General features: G+C 42.6%; 1 long non-coding RNA gene across 1 annotated transcript in view; it reads left to right on the top strand.

The window, feature by feature from the left end:
- Window positions 1–21,957, top strand: part of LOC129502031 (uncharacterized) — a 55,167-nt gene that overhangs the window by 13,052 nt on the left and 20,158 nt on the right. Inside the window, exon 4 of the long non-coding RNA XR_008662871.1 lies at window positions 6,045–6,172. This is a non-coding gene — a long non-coding RNA (uncharacterized LOC129502031). The remainder of the gene's footprint in view (window positions 1–6,044; window positions 6,173–21,957) is intronic.

A 21,957-nucleotide genomic window follows, 5' to 3' on the forward strand; every position in this document is an offset into this window, starting at 1 on the left:
CTACCCTCATGGAGTTCATTAAAAAAAAAAGAAAGAAAAAGCAAAATGGGAAGTGCTAAAGAAACTACTCTTCTGAGTGAGTTCTATAGGTTTTACTGGAGTGCATTCAATGGCATCATCAGGGAGGGCGTCCTAGAAGAGGTGAAATAGGTCCTAAAGGAAGCAGGCTGTTGCTAGGTTGGGATAGGTTTCAAGAACGGGTTGTGTCAAGTAAAGTAGTTCTGTTTGGGTAATCTCCAGCAGGTCCACGTGAACACAGACCAGCTAACTCCGCAGTCATAAATATATGTGCTTTGGGAAAAGCAAGTGTTAATATGCTTCCTCTGGGAGATGAAGCAAGGTCGAGAACAGTTTGCAGGGCCAAAAAAGAGACCAAGGACCAAGGACCTCTGACATTAAAAAAAAAAAAAAAGGGTAGCAGTAGATAAAAGAAATTTAGAGCAATGAATTATAATTATGTAAGTAATTCTTTAGAATAACACTTCTTTCTGGTCCCTATCTAGATTCTTTTTTTTTTAAATATTTAATTTATTTAATCATGAGAGACAGAGAGAAAGAGGCAGAGACACAGGCAGAGGGAGAAGCAGGCTCCATGCAGGGAGCCCGACATGGGACTCGATCCCAGGTCTCCAGGATCACACCCCGAGCCAAAGGCAGGCACCAAACCGCTGAGCCACTCAGGGATCCCTCTATCTAGATTCTTAATTGGGCAATCATATTTTTTTTTCTGATTTTCTTTTACAGTTCTGTTGAGTAAGACTCTTAGCATACAGGTCTACAGACTGAAGGAAATGAGCCAAGGAGAACATTTCTTCCTTTCTTTTTTGAGTTAAGTCTAATTTTAGGAAGCAGCAAACCAGATACTTAATAAAAACGGATGTTTCTAAGCAGATTGTGTGTGTGTGTGTGTGTGTGTGTGTGTGTGTGTGTGTGTGTGTTAGAACCTTTTTCCCCCCTCTGGTTTCATTCAATATCAAAAAAACTTAGTGAGCAAATTAAGGCTTTTTTCTTTTAGAAATCTTTTTATATCTATAACATGCCTGTAAAAGGTTGGTTTCTACTCTCACTCCTAGAACCAGGGTACTGGCTTAAAGACATTGTAATGTAGTGATTATATCCGAAGACTCTGGGGCCAGGCTTCCTGGCACTATCACTTATTAAATCTGTAAGTTGGGATATATTACTCACTTTTTTCAACTGTAAAATGAGGGTAAATGGTAATAGGGCTGACCTCATGAGAGTTTTTGTGAGGGTCTATGAGCTGACATAGATGGGTACTCAGAAGAGTATCATCATTGGTAGTAGCATCATTGGCACAAACATGAGTGTTGGCCAGCCCCATCAAATGGCATCCAGGCACATATGCCCTGGTACCAAAAAGTTTGTCTTTAGTGCTCCCCCTCTCTTCGTTCTGTCTTATTCACTGTGCAGTGTCCCCCCTATCCTCACCCCAGTCAGCTCCTGGGGTACTGACGTAGCTTGTTCAGAGGCACAGTGACCTGGTCAGGGTCGATCACTGGTAGTAATGAGATATACAGTTGACCCTTGAACAACACTCGAGTTAGGGGTACTGAGCCCCACACAATCGAAAATCCATGTATAACTTTGACTCCCCACAAAGTTAACTACTAATAGCCTACTATTGACCAGAAGCCTTACTGATAACATTAACAGTGGAGTAGCACATAGTTTGTAGTTATACGTATTATATACTGCATCCCTACAGTAAAGTAGGTTGGCAAAAATCCTAAGAAGGAGAAAATACATCTAAACTACTGTACTGTTGGGGTGCCTGGGTGGCTCAGTCAGTTAAGCGCCTGTCTGCCTTCAGCTCAGGTCATGATCCTGGAGTCCCAGGATCGAGCCCCATGTTGGGCTCGTGCTCAGTGGGGAGTCTGCTTCTCCCGCTCCCCCTTCCCCCTTTCCTTCCCCTCCAGCGCCCCTCCCTTGCCCCTCTCCATCCTCCCTTCCCAAACTCCCCCCCTTGCTCATGCTCTGTCTCTTTCAAATAAGTGAATAAAATCTTTAAAGAAATAAAGTACTGCACTGCATTTATTGAAAAAAAAACTGCATATAAGTGGACCTGTGCTGTTTGAACCCATGTTGTTCAAAGGTTAACTGTATTGTTTTTAAAGTCTGATTTCTTATTACTTTTTTTTCTTAAAGATTTTATTCATTTATTCAAGAGAGACACAGAGAGAAAGGCAGAGACATAGGCAGAGGGAGAAGCAGGCTCCCTGGGGAATCCAATGAAGGACTCGACCTAGGACTCCAGGTCCATGACCTGAGCTGAAGGCAGATGCTCAACCACTGAGCCACCCAGGCATCCCTGGTTTCTTATTCCTAATTGAATGTGATTAAGAATAAGAAAACCTGGGGTCTATTCCCCAACACTGCTTACTAGCTATGTGTCTTTAGGGAAATCTAAAAATTCTATGATCCTTGGGTTTCTCATTCCAAAGTTGGGATGACAATACTTGGACCTGATCTCATTTGGTTATGAGGGGTGGATGTCACAGGAGATAAGGCTTATGGAAGTCTTTTGTAAATTGTAAAGTGCAAACAGGATTGTTTCCATTAATCCAAAGAGAAGAAAAAAGATGAATAGTGTGAGCTATTCCTCCTCTTAATGTAATATCTCATAACTGCATTAGAATGTTGAATAGGAATCCCATCTTATCTCTGACTTTTATGGGAGGGATTTATGATATTTAACACATTAAAATGGTTCTTATTTAGGTTACTAACACACTTCTTCAGGTTTAAGACCTTTCTTTTCCTGGGTTGCTATCATGACTAGGTGTTAAATTTCAGCAAGTGCTCTTAAAACATCTGTTAATATGATCATACTGTTTTTCTACTTTCACCTCTTTAATAGATCCTTCTTTTAAAAGATTTTATTTATTATTTGAGAGAGGGGCGCCTGGGTGGCTCAGTCGGTTAAGTGTCTGCCTTGAGCTCAGGTGTGATCTCAGGGTCCTGGGATTGAACCCTGTGTCCTGCTCCCTGATCAGGGGGGTCTGCTTCTCCCTCTCCTTCTCCCTCTCCCTCTGCCCCCCACTTGTGCTTGCTCTCTCTCTCAAATAAATAAATAAAATCTTTTTAAAAAATTAAAAATACTTATTTGAGAGTGAGAGAGCATGAGAGAGAGAGAAAGGATGAGCAGGCCGAGTGGCAGAGGGAGAGGGAGAAGCAGGCTCCCCACTGAGCAGGGAACCTGACATGGGGCTCAATCCCAGGACCCTGGGATCATGACCTGAGCTGAAGGCAGATGCTTAACCAACTGAGCCACCCAGGAGCCCCTCTTTAATAGATAGTTAATATTTAAACATCTTTACATTCCTAGAATGACCATTTTGTGATATCCCTTTAATACACTGCTGGATATGGAATTTTGCATCTTTGTTTTTAAAGTGATATGTACATATATGTGTTTGGATAGAGAGATAAAAATAAAGATATATATCAGGGATCTATACTGTATTGAAACTGTAAAGTGACTTAGATGAGATTCCTGTTTTTTCCTAGGTTCTTGAGATAGTTCAAATAGAATTAGCTCTTTGTTAAAGGTTTAGTAAAATCTACCTTCTGAAAAGCCCTCTAGGTTTGATGCCTGTTTCAGAGGTAGATCTTTGAGTATCTGTTCAATTTCTCTTATGGTTAAGGTTTTTTTGTTTTTGTTTTTGTTTTTGTTTTGTATTAAGTAGTCTCCAATCCCAGCATGGAGCCCAACGCAGGGCTTGAATTCACAACCCTGAAATCAAGAGTTGGACACTTAAAAAACTGAGCCACCCAGGCACCCCTCTATGGTTAAGAAGCTAGTCAAGTTTCCTACTTTTCCCTGAATGAATCTTTATTATAAATATTTTCCTAGGAAATTAGTCACTTCAACTAGTGATTTTCAAAGTGCTTGCCATAAAGGTTCTTACAATTTTTTAACTTTGTAATTTACGTTCTTATAATTTTTGACTTATGATTTTGTCCTGTTTCTTTCTTTTGACAGGTATGGCAAAGATTTGTCTTTCTATCAGTTCTTTCAAATAACCAGTTTAACTCATCAATTCTATTTCCTTTTTCTGTTCTGTTTTTAATTTCTACCTTTATCCTCCTTGATTTCCCCCTCCCCCTTCAACTTTCTCTATATTTATTTTCTCTCTCCCCTTTTCATCTCTGCCCTCAGCTTTTTGAGTTGAAAGTTTGGTTGATTTACTTATTTTTAACCCTTCTGGTTTTCCACCCTAAGCATTTAAGGCTATCTATTTTTCTTCTGAATGCTGCCTCAGCATAGCCCATGGGTTTTGATACATATACACTGTTGTTAATGTGGTTCTAAATAGCTTGTCGTTTCTGGCTTTACTTTCTTTCAAGCCTATGACTCATGAGTCATGTAAAATACACAAGACAATAGATTTTTGTTAGTTACCCTTTTGCTATTATTTTCTAATGTTGTTCCATTATAGTTCATGAATTTATACTACAAAAGTTTTCCTTCTGGGGATTTGTTGTGAGTGCTTTTGTGACCTAATACACCAGAATGTCTGATGAGAGTTTGAAAAGAAGGTATAATCTCTGTTGGATATAGAGTTATTTCTCTCCATGTATCTATTAGGTCATAATTGTTCATTTTATTAGCCCGGACTTCTTGAGCCTTATTCCTTCCTGTAATAATTGATCAGCTAATTTCTGACTTTGTTTAAAGTCACCACTTATCATGATTTATTTCCCTTAGCATTATACTCTTTAGCTCCATCCCTGTTGTTGCAAATGGCAGGATTTCATTCTTTTTATGGCTGAATAATATTCCGTTTTGTCTATATGTATATATCATCTCTTATATAATCAACATTTATATATATCAACATTATATATATATATATATATATATATATATATATATATATATATAACCTCTTTATCCATTCATCTATGGATGAACACTTGGGCTGCTTCCATAGTTTGGCTATTGTAAATAATATTCCTGTAAACATAGGGGTGCGTGTATTCTTTTGAATTAGTGTTTTTATATTCTTTGGTAAATACCCAGTAGTGTGATTACTGGGTCACAGGATAGTTCTATTTTTAACTTTTTTTTTAAAGATTTTTAATTTATTTATTCATGAAAGACAAAGAGAGAGGCAGAAACAGAGGCAGAGGGAGAAGCAGGCTCCATGCAGGAAGCCCGACGTGGGACTCAGTCCTGGACCCCAGGATCATGCCCTGAGCCAAAGGCAGAGGCTCAACTGCTGAGCCACCCAGGCGTCCCTATTTTTAACTTTTTGAGGTATCTCCATATTGTTTCTTTTAATTTTAAAAATTTTACTTATTTTTAATTTTTTTCATAGTTTCAAGTTTTTATTTAAATTCTAGGTAGTCGAAGTATAGTGTAATACTGGTTTCTCTCCATACTGTTTTCCACAGTGGCTATGAGATAAGTCAGTAAGAGAAAGACAAATACCACATGATTTCACTCATATGTGGAATTTAAGAAACAAAACAAATAATAAAAAAAAGAAAAGAAATCAGCAAAGGAAAAAAGAAAAATGAGAGACACAAACCAAGAAACAGACTCTTAACTCTAGAGAACAAACTGATGGTCACCAGAGGGGAGGTAGGTGGGGAATGGGTGAAATAGGTGATGAGAATTAAGGAGTGCACTTGTCATGATGAGCACTAGGTGATGTATGAAATTATTGAATCACTATGTTATATAAACCTGAAACTAATATAACAATGTATGTTAACTACACTGGAATTAAAATAAAAACTTAATTAAAAAATAGCCATCATTATGAGAACTCATTAGCATCTACTTGCATTTCTATCAGGGCTTGCTTTATACATTTTGAGGCTAAGATTTTAGGTACATAAAGGTTTGTGACATATTAAGTAGGTTGTACTTTTGTAATTATGAGATATTCCTTTTAGTGCTTTTCATTTTGAATTTTACTTTGTGTGAAATGAATAGTGTTAGTATGAATCTGGCATACTTTTTTCTATCTCTTTCCATATCTTTCTATTCAACTTTCCTGTGTTATTTTCATTAGGTGTTATGATTACTGGTATGGTCAGCCTCCTTTCTGGCTGCAGCAGAGGTGGCCAATCGGCCACCAAAGCTTCCTGCTCCCCACTGCCTGGCGTGGAAAGTGACTGCCCCGTCAAGGACTACATCCAGGTATAGTCATGTGATTAGTTCTCAGTAATGGAACGTGAGCAGCAGTGATGGGAATCACCAAGGACTATTACTTTCTCTGCCTTGATCGGATGCTCACTTAACGGGAGTGGATTTTATAGATAAGTGGAGGAAACAGAGGGGAAGAAAGTGCTTCTGTTTGTTTATTAATTCTGAGCTCTCAGAGAGCCAGGGTTAACCACATGTATCTAAGTCATTGCTCTAGTCTGAATGATTGTGTCCCCTAAAATTCATATATTGGAGTCTAATCCTCAAGGTAGTGGTCTTAGGAGATGGGGCTTGGGGAGGTGATTAGGAATTACTGCCCTTATAAAAGAGGCCCCAGAGGACTGCCTAGTCCCTTCTGCCATGTGAGGATATAGCAAGAAGATGGCTGTCTATGAATCAGGAAGGAGGTTCTCGCCAGACACTGAGACTCCCAGCCTTGACAAGTATAAGAAATAAATTTCCATTGTTTATGAGACACTCAGTATATTGTATTTTGTTATAGCAACTTAAACAGACTAAGACAGCCATCTTGGTGATGCAAATGACCTGCTTGATGTTTATCATATATAACTTAAATTTGTCATATGTGACTTGAGTAATAACTGATGTTCCCTGAGGCTCAGGGTTATCCCCACCTTGTCTATGTGATCTCCCTAAAGCTCAACTTGGGTAAATGCTTCATTAATATGCACTGAATGAAGGAATGAAGTTCTGGCCATCTTCACCTGTACATTTCCTTTCTGGTGACCCCCCTCAATGGATTTTTTTGTTAAATGAATCTCTGCTTAAACTAAGCCAACATCTTTCTCAATAAGAAACCAGGCCAATCAATGCAGGAGTGACTTCATTGGTAGGAAAAGAGCTTCCCTTCTGTGTCTGCCAGTCATGTGTTTAAAATGAAATTAATAAAAAGAAGAAGAAAAAGAAGACGTTGTATATATTAATAACCATGAGGATCTACAATGTGTCAGGCACTGAGCTGAGTGCTTCTCACACATTTCCCCATTTGATCCTCACAATGGCTGCCAGGTAGGTGTTATTTATTCTCCCTATTTTACAGATGAGCCAACTGAGGCTTGGTATGCTAAGTATGTAGCGAAGTCGGAATTCCAACCCATGACTTCCTAACTTCCTTCTTTCTATGCTTCCTTCCTTCTACTATACCTCATTGAAAGAATTCAACAGCCTAAGTTTCAAGGATCTTTTTTTTTAGATTGTTTATTTACTTATTCATGAGAGACACACAGAGTCAGAGACATAGGTAGAGGGAGAAGCAGGCTCCCTGCGGGGGATCCTAGGACCCCAGGATCATGACCTGAACTGAAGGTAGATGCTCAACCACTGAGCCACCCCAGTGCCCCAGGTTCAAGGCTTTTTTGGGAAGTCATTTTATTTTGCTGAGCCTCAGTCCCCTCATTTTTAGGATGGGGATATGACGATACTGACTTTCAGCTCCTCTCAGGGTTATTGCAAAGAGCAAATGAGAGGATGAGTCTGACGCTCATGTTTTGCAAAATACTGAACTCTACAAATAGCAGTGATTTTATGGTAAATCGAAGAGGCTTGCATCAGACCTTGGACTTTCTCTGTTTGAGGATACGACTTCTCACAGGCAGTATTTCCATTATTCAGAGTAGAAATAATGCTCTCTGTCACATGAGAGGCTATTTTCTTCTTGTATGTCCTTCTATTTTAGGCATTCAACTTTCTCCTCAACATTGTTTGTTGGTGGGCAAATCTTAACCGAGTTTCTGTTCCTCAAATCAGTTTCTTCATTTGCGTTAGGGGGAAGTGTGGCATAAGATAATTTTATTACCGTCCAGCTTTTCATAAATCTTTGCCGAGAGACAACATGGGGTTGCTGAAAGATGCCATAGTTGGTTGTCCGGAGCCTAGGATGGAGCTGAGCCCTGACAGTTGGCATGCAACCATGTAACTGTGGGTGAGTTTTTCCCCTCCCTGCTTCTCAAGCTCCCATATACAAAGCTATGGGCAGGGCTTTTCCCTGAAGGGCCCATTTGCTGTATGGCTTCAGAATGATCACAAAGAGTCTTAAATAGAAGTGAACACCTGCTATCCATGTCAGCACCTCAGCAACGTGGCCAGCAGGGGAATCTTTATTTCATTGTATTTGGATCATTTTTCCCTTCTCTTTTTGCTTGAGAGCTTCCTACTCCAAATATTTGTTTATTAGAGCTACCCCCTCCTTTTTTGCACTACTCATGCGGGTGAGATGCAAATGTGCCTTTTGTGACTTTGCTGTGTTTCCTGGGCCCCAGATTGACAGAAAGGAGACAGAACAGTTGCCAAAGCTGGAGCTGGCAGGGCTTAGGGGCAGGAAATGTGAGTCAACACACAAGAAGACCAGGGCAAACAGCTGGAAAGCAGGGTTAGAAAATTTGAATCTAGCAGGAGGGCTGTGAAGTGGGTTACTCTCAGAGACCTCTGGCTCTGGGACTCCAGAGTGAGGAGAGCTGACCTGAGTATGGCTGGGCTCACGGTACATTTAAAAAAAAAATCAGATTGTGTTATTATACTGCTTAAAACTGTTCAATGGCAGGGCGTGATCCTGGAGTCCCGAGATCGAGTCCCATGTCAGGTTCCCTGCATGGAGCCTGCTTCTCCCTCTGCCTGTGTCTCTGCCTCTCTCTCTCTCTCTCTCTCTCTCTCTCTCTCTGTCTCTCATGAATAAATAAATAAAATCTTAAAAAAAAACTGTTCAATGGGTTCCCATCTCACTTAAAAACAAAAAAATCTGAGAAGTCCTTCCTTTGGCTGACAAGGGCTCCATGGCCTAAACTTTACTATTTCTTCTTCTCATATTCTACCACTCTTTTCCTTGCTCCCTGTGAGCCACACCACTAGTTTCTTGGCATCCCTTAGCCAGGTACTGCCTCAGGGCCTTTGCACTTGCTGTTGTTCCCTCTGCCTGGAACATCCTCTACCTTTATCCAAGCAGCCATGTCACCTTCTCAGAGGCCTTCCCTGATCACCCAACCTGAAGGACCCAGCCTCCCTCCAGGCTTTCTTCATCCTCTTGTTCAGATGTATTTTTCTCTGTAGCCTTTACCATCGCTTGACCTTATCTCACAAAAGGGGCTGTGTGATATCAGTCCCCTCCACTGGCATATGAGCACTTCAAGGACTGGGGGCATCATGAAGTTCTCTATAGTGTCCCCAGCACATAGTTCAGGGCCTGACATATTTGTAGAAGGAGTGAGTGCATGAAAGAATGAGTGAATGAATGGAGAAGACGGATGGATGAAGGCTTATTGGAATTGTAAGCTTTGGGACCTGCTTCTGGCTCTTCAGATTCCCTTTCTGCATCTTGGTCCTTGGCTTCCTATTTCCACACATTTCTAAGTTCTAAGTTCTACTCTTTTCTGGTGTTTTGTTTTTGTTTTTGTTTTGTTTTGTTTTTTGCTTATACACAGTCTCAGTGAGGAATGTCCCTGCCCTGTCCTGGTTCCCTGGCCTCTGGCTGGTTAGGAAGGACCTTAAAGGGGACATAGAGCTGAACCAGAGGAGACAAGAGGCTCAGGACCCAGGAGTGGAATTTCTTCCAGAGGAGAAGATGCTATAGCTAAAGGCCAGCCCCACCCTGCAGGAGCACCCAGTCACCAGCAGATGCTGCGGGGGCCTTGCTGGCTGGTTCTGCACATCCAAGGCAGAACATTAGCTATTGGACTCTTCAGCAAGCCAACTGCCCTGGGACTGGGTTGAGGCCTCGCACATGGTGAACAGGCACCTAGGACCACTGAAAGGATACAGTACCAGAGCTGAGAGGCCTCAGGCTGACTCCTGGCCCTCACCTCATATGACAAAGCTTGTAAAGGTGGGACCCTCGTGGCTCAGCTGTTCCCTTCAGACAAGACAGTCTAAATACCCCAAAATAAATTCAAAATGACTCAGATTTGTTCCTATCTATTTCTTGAACATCTGGAAACCTGCCATAATCACCCACCAGGAGCTCCTGAAATCCTGCTTTTCTGTCTCCCATTCACTGAAAAGGTACACCACAGGAGCTGTTCTCAAAAGACCTCACCCAAAAGACTTGCCCCATCCCTGCCCCATCCCCTGCACACCTCTCATTTATCTTCTCCTCTCTCAATATCCTCCCAAGTCTCCATCCCAGCAGATTCTCCTTGCAGGGGGGAAGAAGGAAAGAGATGGAAATTTTCCTTAGTGATTACAGGCATGGGGTAGAGTCAAAGCCTTGGTTCCTTCACCTGCCAAGTAGGATTAATGGCAAAATCCACCTCCCAAAGTGTAGAAGGTCCAACCGAGCTAATGGACAAGGGAAGCGGGTTTTCTATCAGAGCAGAAGAACAGTTGATTTTCTGTGCACTTTCCTTCCTCTCTGCTGCGGTTGTCCCCAGGCCACCCAGGAGCACAAACAGATGCGTGGTTACCACTAACCTCAATGAAAGAAAGATCTGGAAGCTAACTCTCCACTGAGGAAGACAGCTGAGGGCTGGGAAGGAGCAGGGAGCAGGAGGCGGCGGCAGCAGAGAACATATGGGATGCAAGGGGCAGGTGCAGAGGGAGCGGAGTCCCTGGGGCAGAGGGGACATGCTGGGATCAACCCAAAGTCAAACAATGGCAGACAACCATGGATGCTCCTTGTGTGTGAAGAGGTGGGTGGGGCAGAAAGAAAACCTTGCCCTTGAGCAAGGTCAGGATGAACTGGGGGACTGATCTCTGAGCTGGGTCACATGTGACCCTCATGGTCACATGGTCACAGTGACATGGTCACAGTGACCCTCATGCATGATGCAAGGGCTGTGATTTACTCTTGGCCTGAGGATCAGAGCTTGTTATTTTTCTTTTCTGTTGGCAGACTTCAGCTTTATCGTTGAAAACATGCTCCCAGGAAGGGCCATGCATTGGCCCACAAGACCCTTCTGTGACTTTCCTGAGACGTCACCCCCTGGCTGACATCATAGGTGTTCTTGATTCAAAGTTGCCATGTGTGGCCTTGAGGAGGGAGGTGGGAGCAGCCAGGCCTTCAGCCTGATCCTTGTGAGCCTCTGCAGAAATGGGGCGGAGGCGACATGAAGCATCCCACCTGAGCCCAGATGAGGGAACAGGTTCATCTGCCCTCATAGGGCAGGGGAGAAGGGCTTCTCTCAGATTGGTCCAGAGCCCTGTTGACCAAATAAAGGCAGTTGGCTCTTGATCTTTACTCTCCTTCTTCTGCCTTTTTCTCTCACCACCAGGATGGACACTGGCTAACCATCCATATTTGCTTTCCCATCCCTCTTTTTTGATATAAGAAGTAAAACATTGCAGATAGAAAGGAAGTCCCATTGGTCCTACCTCAGTCCCCGCATCTCTCCTTCAAAGATGATCTCTGCTATAAATTTGATGAATATGCTCTGGCCCATAACAAATCTGTATTACACAACTTTAAGTGTTTCTGCCTTTAAATATATTTTCTATGAACAAAATAGAACATTAGTTTATGTGTTTATAAAAGAGATCATGCTCTACTAAATATTCATTTAGAAAGTTATTTTTTTTTTCATTCTACACTATATTTCTGAGAACTAATCACTACTCCCTCCCCGGTCTAATTAATAACGTCTTTCCATTGCTGTAGGGAATTCTATCCGACGGCTGTATCACATTTTATTTATCTATTCCTCTACTGAAGTTTTGGTGTTTAGATTGGGCCTGGAGGTTTTTGGATGGACAAACACTGCTGCAGTGAACCTCTTGGTCCAGCCATCCTCATGCTTGTGGGTGAGAGGGTCCTGTAATCACATCTCTTGGCACTCATTTTTGCTCTGTGGTTGTTCACAAATTAGAGGCTCACTGCTGCTCCAACAGCATCCCAATTAGGCTGCATGAGAACACCTACTTGCATCAGCCGTCTGTTTGGACTCCCAGTGATGATGGTGAGGCCAAGGCCTTTGTACAGGAGTAGAGGGTTGGTGGGGGGGGAGCTGGTCAGGCTTGAATGGAGACATGTGACCTCTCAGGAAACCTGCTTCCCTGTGCTGTATAGTTATGCAGGAGACAAAGGAAACCAATGGTTTGGGAAAAGTCCTACTGATACAAAACCAAGCAGTTTAATATTTAGTTGAGATTCAAGGTGTAACTGGGAAGCACCATATGAGCCAATTGTGTTCAACCTACTTCCATCCTAATGTGTGCATAACCTGTTCTTACTTAAGAGCAGTACTACGTATTTACATCTGGTTTTATAGGTGCCAAGGACCCTTTGCCATCAATTAATTATGCCACATAATAATTCTATTGTGCATGTAATGATGCCTGATTTATATTTGACAAGGATGAGGTTTGAAGATGCTAAGTACCTTGCCTGGGGCCAGATTCTTATAGGAGAGCCAGGAACATATGTTAGAATTCCCAGTTTTTAGCTATGTATTTGACTTCCTTTAAGTCATATAGACTTCTAGGTCTATTCTAAGGGTCATGAACTTATTGGTGGATACCAACTCATACACAAAGGAGAGACAATAGGGGTTCTGCCCCCAAAGAAGCCTGTTCCTTGCTGGGTCCATGGGTCTTTGTAGAGATGTGCCTGTTGATGTCCTCTGGTTTTTTTTTTTTTTTTTTAAGTAGGCTCCATGCCCAGTGTAGCATCCAACGTGGGGCTTGAATTCATGACTGTGAGATCAAGACCTGAGCTGAGATCAAAAGTTAGATGCAGGGGTCCCTGGGTGGCGCAGCGGTTTGGCGCCTGCCTTTGGCCGGGGCGCGATCCTGGAGACCCGGGATTGAATCCCACATCGGGCTCCCGGTGCATGGAGCCTGCTTCTCCCTCTGCCTGTGTCTCTGCCCCTCTCTCTCTCTGTGACTATCATAAATAAAAAAAAAAATTTTTTTTAATTAAAAAAAAAAGTTAGATGCAACCAAGACACCCAGGCACCCCAATATAATCTGCTCTCTTATCCATCTTAGCTGGCCAGGGGTTTCCTCTGTCATTGGCAAACAGATCTTCCTTAACGTAGCCTTTGCCTGGTCAGTCCTTTTCACTTAGGAGTTTCCAGGGTAACAGATGTGAAGAAAGGAATATGTAATAAGGGGGCCAGTGAGATCGATCATTTCAGAAAACAATTTGGAAGGTCCTAGAAAAGCTGGAGGTATACTGACATCTAGAATCTCTTGCACGGGTACAATAGGAGACATGCCCTTGCCAGCATTTTTTTTAGATCAAAAAATGGGAATCACTCCAAATGTCCACTAACCAGAGAAGGGATAGAAAAGTATGGAATGTGTTCAAGGGAATACTTCACTAAAGATCACTGAAGACTAATGAACTAGAGTCGATGCATCATCATGGGTAAGTCTCTGGAATATGAAATTGAACAAGAAAAGAAAGTCACATAAAAATAAGCACTATGTGATTGCATCTAGACAATGTTCAGAAAACAGAAAGCTAAGTTGTATATGTAGAGGAACATACGAATGTAGTTTAACTATAAAGGTAAATGTGGGAAACACAAGTACCCAAATCAGACTGGTAGTTCCCTCTGATGGGGAAGGACGGAGACAGAGGAGGGGATTAGAAGGCATTGGTGATGGTCATTTTCTTAGCTGGGTAATGGGTCCATAAGGTGCACATATACACACATACCCACATGTATACATATATCCTTCATTTTGTATGAAACATTTAGTAATAGAAAAATATACAGTCTACCTGTGTGTGTGTGTGTGTGTGTGTTTTTTTAAAGATTTATTTATTTATCTGAGAGAGAGAGAGCATGAACAGGAGGCACAGAAGGAGGGCCCCATGCAAGGTTCAATCTCATGACCCTGAGATCAGGGCCTGAGCTGAAATCAAGAGTCAGTTGCTTAATCAACTGAGCCACCAGGTGCCCCTATAATCAACCTTTGAACAAGGCTGGGGTTAGGGACACCAATTCCCTGCACAATCAAAAATCCAGCATAGTTTTTTTTTTTTTGTAAAGATTTATTTATTTATTAGAGAGAGTGAGCAAGGTTGGGGGGAGGGGCAGAGGGAGAGGATCTCAAGCAAACTTCCTGCTGAGCACGGAGCCTGAAGCAGGGCTTGACATGGGGCTGGATTTCCCAACCCTGAGATCATGACCTGAGCCAAAACTAAGAGTCAGAATGTCCAACCAAATGAGACCACCCAGGCGCTCTAATCCAGTATAACTTTGGACTCCCCCAGATGTAACAACTCATAGCCTACTGTTGACCAAAAGATTAGTCATAACATAAACTGTTGATTAATGCATATTTTGTGTATCCTATGTATTATATACTGTTTTCCTCCAATAAAGTAAGCTAGAGGAAAGAAAATGTCATTAAGAAAATCCTAAGGAAGAGAAAACACATTTATGGTACTATTTTGTATTTATATAAAAAAAAATCTGTATGAGTGGACCCATGCAATTCAATCCTGTGCTGTTCAAGGGTTGGTTAGCTGTACAAATAAAAAAACTTCTAGGGCAGCCCCGGTGGCTCAGCAGTTTAGCGCCGCCTGCAGCCCAGGGTATGATCCTGGAGACCCAGATCTAGTCCCACGTCAGGCTTCCTGCATGGAGCCTGCTTCTTCCTCTGCCTGTGTCTCTGCCTCTGTCTCTCTCTCTCTGAATAAATATATATAAAAAAAAATCTTAAAAAAAAAAACTTCTATGGGACTCTGTCTTGCCCATAGCACTTACATTGCTCTGTCCAATTTAAAGACCCTTCACTGTCTGGCCTCCAGGTCTGTAATATTCTGAGACAATAACATCACTTTGTGCCAAGAACTGCCCTAAGTGCTTTATATTATATTACTATATCTGATCCTAACAACAGCTTGTCTGTGTATTATGTGTGAGCAAATAGGCCCTGCTCAAGTTCAAGTGGTTAGTAGATGGCCGAGGTAGTACTTGAACCTATATACTCATTTCTCGCCTAGCTTTCCCCTCCCCTCTGGCTGTGCCGTTCATCTCACTATCTCATGCACATTCCCGCCTTTCCTGCACTTGCCTTCCTATGCCTGGTACTCTGATTACAACGGTCTTTCCCAGGTATATGCCATACAACCTCAGGACCATGAAATCTGTTAAAAAGAGAGAGAGAGCGAGAGAGAGAGAGAGAGAGAGAGAGCAAGCTATGGTCAAATAAACCAAGTGAATTTTGAAGAGTAAAATCCACTCTCAGAGAATTGTGATGGTTCTCAGCTATTGGACATCTCAGCTAAGATGTCCTGGAATAAAGAAAGCTGATTAATTTTGTTCAAACCAGCAATTCTCAAGCTTATTTGACCACAGAACCTTTCCCCCTCACTAGTCACAGTATTTGCTACTTCACTGAACCAGTGCTCCAAGGAACCCACTTTGGGAAATACTGAAGAGAATTTATCTGCTCTTTTTTCCTCTTTTCCTGTCTTCATTCATTCCCTTTTCTGAAACTCCAAAGTCCTTCTAGTTTGTATGGAGCAATTTAGCTCTGAGTTATATGCTGATATGTGTACATCCAGTCTGGTTTAAGGATTTCTCTCATGGGCTAGCCTTTTATTCCTCAGTGGAGTGTTAAATCCTTTGTGGGGAGGGATAAAATCTTGGGCTCTTTCTCTGCCTCTCTTGGCTACTAGCTGTGACAACAGTGCTGGGCACTTGATAAATTCTCAAAACACGGAGACAGGAGGCAGTGATCCTGAGTATCTTGAGAATACCACAGGCTTTACTGCAGGAGTTGGGAGTTGGGAGATTTGCGTTCAGGGGGTCTTGTTATATCCAGTCTTGTTGGGTATAGTATAGAGAACACAGCAGATGCCCAATTATCAGACTGGGACCCGGGGACAGATGGCATCCATGTTCCTCAGTGATGGGTCTACCGGATTATGGGTGGTTTGATTCTGCATCGTGTGGGACTTTCTTGGATATTGCAGGTTGCTCAGCCTTCCTGGTTCCCGCCCCTAAATGTCAGTACCCTGCCTCAGTCATTGTACCCATTGAAAATGCTCTCATGCATTTTCAAATATCCCTGTGTGGGGTGGTAATGCTCTCAATTACTACTCAGGGATCACCTGCTTACGGTTAGCATGGGCTCTAGGCTGAGGGGCAGCTATGAGCCCGGGTCACTAAGCCAGGCAGCATTAGGAAGAAGGAGACGGAGTGCATACAGGTAGGCCTAAGGAGTACAAAATATTTGTTTTTGTTTTGTTATCAATAACAATGGAACTTCTATAATAGTTTATATAGCCATTCCTCTGTTTTCCCAGACGTCTCTTTTTTTTCCTTCCTTCCTCTCAATTCTATTCTGTTTTCTCTCTTCTTTCTCTCAACACACTAGCTGAGGACCTGGTGATTTTCCTTCACGAAGCTTTTAGAGCCGCCTAGATGGCCATTTGTTGTCCTCCCTTCCCTACTCTGACCACCCTACACACACCTTCCAAAGTTTCCTTTAAAGCTTAGACCTTGGGCAGCCCGGGTGGCTCAGCGGTTTAGCGCTGCCTTCAGCCCAGGGCATGATCCTGGAGACCCAGGATCGAGTCACATGTCAGGCTCCCTGCATGGAGCCTGCTTCTCCCTCTGCCTGTGTCTCTGCCTCTCTCTCTCTCTCTCTCCCTGTCTCTCATGAATAAATAAATTAATTAATTAAAAAAAATAAAGCTTAGGCCTGCTTGGACGTAGGTCACTGGCCAGTTAATGAGCCTTCTGGGGTCCTCACCGAAGGCCAAACACGGTGGGTGCTGAAGACCCACCTCCAGCCCTACTGGGATATTCCTCTAGCTTTACATCCCAGCTCAAGTCTGGGGTTCTCTTGGTTTTGGGGAATTCTTGCTGTCTGGAAAATCCTCACCTTGTTTTTGCCACCTCCACATCATCAGGGACCAGCCCAATTCATTCCCTTCCCTTTTACGCCTCTACAGCCTTTTGGGATCCGTTCAGATGCTATTCTCTGCACGAATGGGTGTGACATAGTGGTGAATATGCCAAGACTTCGCAACAATTTTTTGAAATATCCAGTCACTGAAGATGGGTCTCAGACATAAAAGCGCCTTTTTTCTCATTCACGTGCTTCTCGAACAAGAAAATATTGGGTTCTCTAATATTTATCACAAATTTATGACAAATTAAGCCATTCTAAAAAGTGTCGATGGTCAGCATGTGGGATTTCTATCCCAAGAGCATTTCACAAAAATTAGAGAGAACTCTGAATACTTTTATTCTGCTCAGCTGAAAAATCTCGGTTGATGGATAAACTCAGTCTGAACAGCAGAGGGCTCTTATGTACGTAACAAAAATTTGAACTGCTTTTGAAAAGCGTAATAAGCACAGGTGCACAAACCGTATGTCCTCATCTGTGTGTCTCTGCTGGTGTATGTTGCAACAGGTATAATTCCTGTGCTCGTGGCCACCATCACCCATGCCTTTCTGTTCCCTAGTGTCATTGAAAGGAGCAGAAGGGGACAGAGACAGCCTGTGGGGAAGTGTTCTAGCAACTCTAAGATGAGATACACATGAAAATGTGGTTATGGGACACCTGGGTAGCTCAGTGGTTGAGCATCTGCTTTCAGCTCAGGTCATGATCCCACGGTCTTGGGATCGAGTCCCGCATTAGGAGCCTGCTTCTCTCTGCCTATGTCTCTACCTCTCTGTGTGTGTATCTTTCATGAATAAAAAAATAAACAAAATCTTTACAAAATATGGTTATTAATCAGTCAAACTAGAAGTAATAACGACCTCATGAGATTGCTATGAGCTTGATGAGTTCCGGCACACAGCAGGTGCGCTGTAAGCCATAAGATGCTTGCATGCATGCGTGTTATTGCCCTCTTGCATGGGGTGCAAGGCCCTTTCTCCAGGCCTGGCCCCTTTACAGAACTTCAGCACGTCTTCATCCCTAATCTTCTGCTTGGAATTCCTCCCTACTGTGGAATAGATGTTTCATAAGTAACAAAACCGAAACAGAGTGCTCGATCTGCTCCATATCCCATTTCCAACAAAATGAAAAGAAATAAACCCTCTCACTCCAGCCTTGGTCTTCCTCATCTCCCTGAGGGGCACCCATATTCACCCAGATGCTCAGGCCAAAAATCAAATCCTCGATTCGGCTTTTTCCTATTCCTTTAATCCAAAGAAGGTTCTGCTTACTCTCCTTTGGAGACTCTGCCCTTCTCTCCCTGCCCTCTCTGCTTCCAGTCTACCAGGAGTCACCATGATTGCTGGCCTGGACCTGTGCCAGGAGCCTCCTTCATGGTCTCCTCGTCCCCTGTCTCGGCCTTTTCAGCCCATTCCTCAAAATAGCCAGTGTTCTTTTAAAATAAAGCACATCGTGCCACTCCCTTGCTTAATCCCCTACAGGCTTCTTCAATGCACTTTTTTTTTAAGATTTTATTTATTTATTCATGAGAGACACACACACACACAGAGAAAGACAGACAGAGAGACAGAGACACAGGCAGAGGGAGAAGCAGACTCCATGCAGGGGGCCTAATGCAGGACTCGAGCCACCCAGGGATCCCCCTTCACTGCACTTAAAAGCCACGAAGATCCTTCCCTGGCTTTGTGAGACCCACCTGATCATGCCCTTCCTGCATCTGCAGACTCATCTTTCACCATACTCCTTCCTATATTCCATACCTTCACCTTCTTTCCATGTTGTAGACACTGAGCAAGGAGCTCTCCTTCTTGTGGCTGACTCCTTCCATGCATCTGATTCTCATCTCAAATGCCATCTCCTCCAGGAAGCCATCCCTGATTCCCCAATCTAAAATAATGAGCCAATCACTCTTTTTCACCCACCCCACTTCAGCTCAGTGAAATGATCATCTACAAAGCAGATGTTAATAAAACACGTATATTCAAATCACAACTACTGATGTAATTCTATTAACCATATCAAGGCAAAAGCATATGCTGTTTTGTAACAGAGATATCATCCACAACCCCTTAGTCTTGTCACTCCACTTAGAGGCATAATGACTTCAGAGTCTGGGGAAATATCCGTGCAAAATATGGCTACAAATGAGTTACTCGGGGAAATTCAGGGATACCATAACAGCGATGTCATCAATGTTGAACAACAAAATCCCTTGCATCGTTCATGTATTCATCCCTTTAGTTATTTATCAGCAAACATTTACTGAGCATCTATGCTGTGCCAAATGTTGGGGAAGTCATAATAAGTAATATTAGGGCCAGCCTCCCTGCATTGGCTTCTCCCTTCTCCCAACCCTGCCCCCTCTTCCTTTTGTTAAGACTCAGGATGTGAAAACTCCTCTAAGCCTATTCCTAAAGGCATGTTTTGGCTTTTGGAGAGGCTGCTGCAAATACTAGGAAGGTGAAATGATCATGGTCGTGATCTCCAATTGAACCAATACAAGGTCTTTAGGAAGTGCTAGAACCAGCCATTTAAGGAGGGAATCCAAGGTGGAGAACAATTAACCAAGGCCATACATGCCACTGGCAGTCTCTTGGGAAATTCATGAGGCAGGCCTCATGCCTGCAACCCTCGCACCCTCAGACATCCTATTTCTGACTCAATGTGTCTGCCTTCTGGCTGCTAGAGAAAAGCCTTCCCAACTACAGCAACTCCCTCCTCCCCAAACCCCCAAACGTCTTCTCCAATGGCGCCCCTCTGTTCTCACCTTCAGTGAAAGCTCCCAGGTATTTGGAGTAATGTTTGATTCACATGTGTGAATGACAGATAGCCTTCACTTACCATGTTGTACTTTCCCTTGAAAGAATATCTTAATGAAACTCTAAATAGAACTCTTGTTCCTATTTAGGAAAATTTGTTTAATCAGTACTTTAGAGCAGGGTGTCAGTGACCTCTCTGTTTCTTTCTTGGCTGTGTTACTTTGGGCAAGTGACATAACCTCTCTCTATTTCAGTTTCCTCGCATTTAAATGGGGATCATAAAAGCACCCACCCCCCAAGTTATTATGAGGATTAAATTAATGAATGCATGTAAAGCATTTGTACTAAAGCCTGGCATAGAGAAATGCTACATATGTATTAGGTATGACTGCCCCCAAAACCACCACCACCTCCATCACCATCAGCACAGCCACCATCATCATCTCTATTACCACCACCACCACCACCTCCATCACCATCAGCACAGCTGGCATTACCACCACCATCATCATCATCATCACTAGCACCACTACCACCATTGCCACTGCCATCACCTCTACCATCACTGCCCCCACTACCACTGTCATAACTGTCATCAGCAGTAGCAGCCACAGCATTGTTGTTTTTCCTCCATTATCAGAAGATCTCAGGGCCGTAATCTCTTTGCTCCTTTTCCTCAGTAATTTCAATTTCACATGAGTTTGCTGCTTGCTAATGTCACCAGAGGGCAGACTATGCCTAGAAGGAAAATGTGCTCAAAGTTAAAAAATATAAGAATTTTATTCAGTTCTTGAATTTGGGAGCTGCCTGTGTGTAAATTCCTCCAGACTGCTCCTTAGACCATGCTCTATGTATCTCCTAAGCAGTCCTTTTTTTTTCCTCTTTTTTTGTCACAGTAAAGTTTTTCTCCTTCAGTGAAGTACATACGGCTTTGAAAATTTGAACCCAATGTTTTCCTCTTTGCTCTAAACTCTGAAACGTTTTGTGAAATGTGGGAAAACAGAGTTTGGTGTGTCCATTGCATTTTTTTTTTTTACACTGCTAGAAGGCTATTTTGATTTTAGGCTCCAGTCATAGGCAAAAGATGTTTGGAATAGGGTTACGTTTCAAGGTCTGCATACATGTGGCACATGGGCCATCCTTCCCTCTTTCTCTTGCCCATGGAAGGCTCTGCTAATGGATTGTATTGTTCTTCCTTGCCGAGTTCAAAGGCATTACTAGGTGTTTTCTCAATACAGCCTTTCAGCCACCATCCAGCAGCCAATGGCACTTGAGATAAAACCAATCTGGCATCCCTGAGATGTTCTACTTCACACTTCTCCCATCACTCCCCATTCCAAGTACAGGGTTGGCACTTCCTATTTTAAGGCACATATTTATTCAGTGATGCTTAGTCGGGTGGTTCCACTGGAGTGTTTTAGAAATCCATGAGGCATGTTTTTTGGTGTTATTTTATTTTTTTCTGTTATCAGCTCCTCCAGTTTTATTCGTGTGTGTGTGTATGTGTGTGTGATAAAACATATGCAACATGCAATTTACTTTTACTTTTTCACCATTTTTAAGTGACAGTTCAGTGGCATTCACACTGTTGAGCTTTTCCCAAATCTTTTCATCATCTCAAACTGAAGCTCTATTATCCATTAAACATTAACTCCCTGTTCTACTTCCGCAGCCTTTGGTAATCACCACACTATTTACATTTCTATGAATCTGACTACTTTAGATAGCTCACATGAGTGGAATCATACTGTATTTGCCATTTCATGAATGGCTTATTTTCCTTAGTTTAATCTCTTTAAGGCTTACCCATGTTGTAGTACGTGTGAGAATTTCCTTCCTTTTTAAGCCTGGATAATATTCCATTGTATGTATATGTATGTACCATATTCTATTTATCCATTCATCTGTTGGTGGACACATGGGTTGTTTCCACTTTATGGTTATTATTATTTTTTAAGATTTTATTTATTTATTCTTGAGAGACACACAGGGAGAAGCAGAGACATAGGCAGAGGGAGAAGCAGGCTCCCTTTGGGGAGCCCGATGCGGGACTCCATCCCAGGACCCCGGGATCATGCCCTGAGCCACCCAAGTGTCTCTTTCTGGTTATCATTAATGATGATGCTAATAAACATGGCCGTATAAGCATCTGACTCTAGTTTCACTTCTTTTGGATTTACTCAGAAGTAGAATTGCTAGAAATAC

This window comes from Nyctereutes procyonoides, unplaced genomic scaffold (assembly GCF_905146905.1).
Source record: "Nyctereutes procyonoides isolate TBG_1078 unplaced genomic scaffold, NYPRO_anot_genome, whole genome shotgun sequence".
Classification (NCBI taxonomy): Eukaryota; Metazoa; Chordata; class Mammalia; order Carnivora; family Canidae; genus Nyctereutes; species Nyctereutes procyonoides.